We start from the raw sequence: 5,276 nt of genomic DNA on the forward strand, positions 1-5,276 counted from the left end.
CTTGTGGTGTATGGAAAACTTCTGCTATGTCATGGATGATAAAATCAGACCTCTGTATCTAGAGGTATTGGTGTCTGCACAGGCCAAGAAGTGGAGCTTATGATGAAGTTTTTCTTTGTGGTTCTAGAAGTTCTATTCCTTCAGTGTCGTTTTAATCCATCTTCTGTAGTTGGTGGTCTTGGTCAATTGTGCTGATCCTAGGATGGAGCCTGGGATAGAGTCTTTCATTATGTTTCCAGAAGATCCATTCAGTAGTGACTATATCAGTTAGACCTCTAGAGTTAGATATCTTGTTTGTTGTACAGATTGTACACCAAAACCTAGGCTAGGGCTTTTTTATTGGTCCCAGGATATGTACTGTCCAGTCATGGTTGTAACAGCCAGTCATCTGTAGATAGCGATCTTGGCTTTTGCACAGATCAAAGGGTGACAAGTCTTCTGATTTTGTCTTATTATTGGCTGGTGAGGTAGGACAAACTGCTCTTAGATCAAGCTGTTCCCATTTCCTTGTTGTCAGGATATCATATTAGAACTGGCACATATTGGTGTCAGAACAGTATTAAGGATGTCCCAGAGGGGATTTTGTTTCTGCAGTTGTTGTGGAGAACTGTGTCGTTTCTATGTCTGGGATCCAAGGTTCAAGGCTGGACGTTCAGGGTCTAATCCCCTGGCGTCTAAGTTGGGTCCACAAGACATATGTTCAAGGTGGTGCCCCTGTATTCTAAAAAGGGATGAGTTCTTATCACTAGTAAATAAGAGCTTGTTTTTATAACTAAGATTTCTCCTCTATTTAGTATGCCTTTGCAGGAAAATGGTACTACATTATATTGCTGGTGTATTTGATGGTGGAAAGAGAAGAAAACAGAAACAGCACTATATATATATGTGTGTGTGTGTGTGTGTGTGTGTGTGTGTGTGTGTGTATAAATGCTCACATATATATAAAAAGAAAAAAGATGTTTTTAAAAGATCAAATAAAAAGTAATTAAATTAACAAAGTGATGCAGGAAACTACTTTACATTTGGGGAAAAACAGGTTAAGAGGTAATGTTATATAGGTCTTATACTTATGGTGGAAGTATAGGCTTCCCCATTGTCTTTTGAGATTTTCTTGTGGGGTGTGGGCTCCAGGGTGGTTTTTCATCACACACCCTGGCCTTCTTTATATTGAGAAAAGATTTGCAGCAGAGAGGTCTTGGGTAGAGTTTTTGCAGTGGGGATCCTTTTGGAACTAAGTTCGGTATCAAGCAACAGTCCACATTAGGGAGAGGTGATAAGGAGGGCCACACAGCATGAGTCAGCAGGGGTGTTGGTTGTATTTTCTTGCTGGGGATAAGGTGTGGATTTGAGTGGGTGTCCCTTCGTTTGAGTGCTGGGTACTGGTTCGTTAGGGTAGTAGGTCAGTCTTGATGTCTGATGGATTAAGAACTTAGGGTGAAGAGTTTTAATAAGGTGGGATATCTGGATGGGATTGAGAGGTAAAGGAATAGTCGGCTTTTTGAAGGGGAAGAATGGATAGTATATGGGAGGGGTTATATACACTATAGGTATGGATTATTTATAATTCAGGTTTGGCTCTCAAGGAAGATTCCTATCTCTGTGTGCTCCTGCCCACATATAAACACATAGAAGTAAGCTTAAGTATAGCTTAATGAAAAGAGGTGGGGAGAGAAAGAGATAGCTGAGTACAGAAAGATAGGTAAATATAGTACATATAAGGTAAAGAAACGAATAGATCAACTTTTGGATACATATAGGTTTCTCATCTTGAGTACTAAACATTATGTTAGTGAGGTCTATCTATATAGATGTTTACCCATGCAGTATTGTCTGCAGCACTTTATATATACACTTTCCTTTCCTAAAGAGGAGGTAACAGTGTGGTTTTTATTTGACATAGATTAAATTGATTCTAATGAGGAGGAAAAGAAGAGGTAGAAAGAAGAAGAAAAAAAGAAGTAGTGAGAAGAGAGGAGAAAAGAGCAAGGGAATGTTAGTTTACTTGAATGTGTTTGATGAGTAGGCCCTGTAGTATAAGTCTGTAGGTCACGGTTGCTGCTTCAGTGATCTGGCTGGTCATATGCTTCAGGTCCTAAAAGAAGGCATTACCTAGAGATTAAGGGTATGTTAAAGAGTTTTATCAAGACTTTTTCATAATGCAAGTTGAGTATGGTATCTCGTGTGACTGAGCACTGAGGTACCACCTTAGGTTGTCCACCCTTTGTATCCAAGAACACCTGTGTACAGAAAAGCTGAGAGATTATTTTAAATATAGTAAGATTAAGGCATTAAAACACATTGTTTTGAAATGCTTCCGTTGGAGTCAGTGATTTTCCATGGTATTCTTTACCTGTAATCCTGTATAAAATCCCTAAGAGATATTTATGGGCCTTTGTAGTAAAACACTGATTACATACCTGTTCTCTCTATGCTGCTGTTTCTGCTGTTGCTGGTTTCTTTATGGTATAATGTATAGCCAAAGCCTTGTCTTGTTCCTCTTCCATTTGTTTTGGGCATTACTCCCCAGTATATGTTGACTGTTACAGTGTTTGGAGTTTCTACCCTGTTAAACACTGTTATTTGATCATGGAGGATTGGTTGTATATATGGTGTGTTCTAGATACTTCAGAATAGTACAATCATTCTGTGTTTATCTTTCATCTTTTGGCTTGCTTCATTTAACATAATATATTCTAGGTTCATCCATATTGCTGCAAAGTCTATGATTGTATTGTTTTTAATTGCTATTTAGTATTCCGTTGTGTATAGATACCATATCTAAATGATCCACTCATCTGTTGTTGGACATCAAGGTTGGTTCCAAGACTTGGCTATTATACTGAATAATTGAATGTTGCAATAAATAGTGGGCTGCACACATATGTTAGGATGAATGTCCTTCTGACTTGGGGGTAGATACCTAGGAGAGCAATTGCTGGGCCAAGTGGCATATCAATTCCTAGTTCCTTGAGCACTCTCCAGACTGTTTTCCATAGGCGTTGGACTAGGAGGCATTCCCACCAGCAGTGGATGAGAGTTCCTTTCATACCATATCCCCGCCAAGAGAGATTGTTCTCGTTATTTTTGATGTGAGCCATCCTCACGAGGGAAGATAGAGTATTCCAGAGTAGTAAAAGCAAACAAAGATACATAGAAAAAAAGTTAGATGTTTTCATTTAAAATCATTGTCTGAAAAAGCAAGATGCTAAAATTTTAATCAATTTCTATTTTTTGCAATTTCAGTGTGATTAATTTCTATTTCACCTTCATTTATGTATATGACCAGCAATTATATTTTTATTTTACAGTTATACCTGATGATATTCATGTTCCTGTTCTTTGAGAACATTACTGGAGAACTTCGAGCACCATTCAATTTCTTGGGATCTAGCTCAGGTCAGCTATGTGTCAGGCAAGTACCTTAAGCACTGTACTATCTCTCAGTCACCTGTGATTAGCATTTTGAAAAGAATTTGATTTGATTTTCAAACTCTGCCATCAATGTAAACTCACTCTTTTCTCAAATGAGACATAAACTAAGCTGCAAAAGATCATGAGTACATTGACCTTTGCAGCCGAAAGTTGGCCATCTTGGGAAGAGAGATTGGTCTACCAAAACCTGGTATTTTCCTCCATCATCCAGAATCACCATTTTTTCCAATGATACTGACTCATTACACTTCTACAATTCCCTTTAGAGACACCAAATTGAAAAAATTTCTAGTATGCCAGTTTAGGAGATGATGTTACCATGGCCTTTTGTAGTGACTGTGGGCACCGTATCCCATCCACACCCATTTATTCTTTCAGGAAAGCCTGGCAGACATAACCACACCCAAAGATGCAGTCTTCATGTTCAAAATGAGCCAGCTCCTGGTCGGGGGGGCCGGGCTGTCATGGCCGCAAACGGAGTCTTGTGGAGCCGCCTCCGCGCCTTCCCCGAGCGCCTGGCGGCCTGCGGGGACGAGGCCTCCGCCTACGGCAGGTGCGTGCAGGCGTCCACGGCCCCTGGCGGCCGCCTGAGCCGGGATCTGTGAGTGCGCGAGTTCCAGGCCCTGCGGAGCTGCTTCGCCGCCGCGGCCAAGAAGACCCTGGGGGGGCCTTAGGAGACCGTTGCCCAAGACTCCAGTGGGCTGAGTGCACTGAAAGCTGTGTGTGGGCTGATGTACAGGAGACTTGAGTGCTAAAGGAAGCCTCAGACACCAAAAATAAAGACGCTGAGCGGAAAAAAAAAAAATGAACCAGCTCCATAGACTCACTCTTTTCTCTAATGAATATAAACCAAGATGTGAAAGATTATTAGGACACAGACCCACACAGAATAAAGGTGGCCATTTAGGGAAGAAAGGGAAGACTAAGTTTTTTATTGCCCTGCTGAAACCTTGTCTGCTGCCTCTATCACCCAGAATAAACATTTTCCCAATGACCATGCCACAGAATCGCTCTATTCCAAACCAGAAGTAAGCCATGGTTTTGGCCCCAAGACCAAAACGGAAAACAGAACTTCCTTAGTTTCTGGGAAAAGGCTTGTACATAGATTCAGGAGCCCAAGGAGTGCCAAACAAAACTCAGCACCAAGATATATTGTAATCAAAGTATCAAGAACTAAAGACATAAAAGTAGAAAGAGACAGAATTTGTTGAATGACACAGAATCTCTATATATGTCTTATATAAATTAATTAAAATCTGATCGAAGTGTTGCACAACAGATTCAAAGTACTGAAGAAGAAGAAGAAAAAACTTCTCAACTGAAAGTCTACTATCCTGTGATCCTGTCATTTAGATTTGAAGGATAGATTAATAATATGCCCTGACATCCAGTGTTTTATAATTTCCAAGTAATTTTTTGTATTAACTTTGATGCAAGACTTAGAATGTATGGATTGCTATCACTATTTTTGCGTATGTGATAAGTGAGGCTGAGACGATCAGCCCTTTGTTGAAGTCCACATTTAGTAAATGACAGAACTAAATTGGCCTAGAGTGTCTTTCCATGTCACTCATTTTATTTCATATCAATTTCATCTCATTAAGGGATGGGATTTGGATAAAATTCTCACTTCAATTATGCTAATGTTATCAGTCTACAAACATGGAGTAATTTCTCATTTCCTTATGTTATTTTGTCTCTTCTTGAGTTGTTTTCTATTTCTTATGGGTTACCTTCTCTTAATTCCATTACAGAGGCTAGATTTTTAAAGCAAATATAAATATTTTATACAGCCTTCTTTGTGTTAACATATAGAGACAAAACAAAAGTGATTTTTTTAAAAA

At 39.5% G+C, this 5,276-nt stretch overlaps 1 pseudogene; it reads left to right on the forward strand.

The window, feature by feature from the left end:
* The first annotated feature begins 3,892 nt into the window (after positions 1-3,892).
* On the forward strand, positions 3,893-4,237 carry LOC126017906 (NADH dehydrogenase [ubiquinone] 1 alpha subcomplex assembly factor 8-like; annotated as a pseudogene).
* The last annotated feature ends 1,039 nt before the right edge of the window (positions 4,238-5,276 follow it).

The sequence above is a fragment of the Suncus etruscus genome, chromosome 9 (assembly GCF_024139225.1).
Source record: "Suncus etruscus isolate mSunEtr1 chromosome 9, mSunEtr1.pri.cur, whole genome shotgun sequence".
Lineage (NCBI taxonomy): Eukaryota > Metazoa > Chordata > Mammalia > Eulipotyphla > Soricidae > Suncus > Suncus etruscus.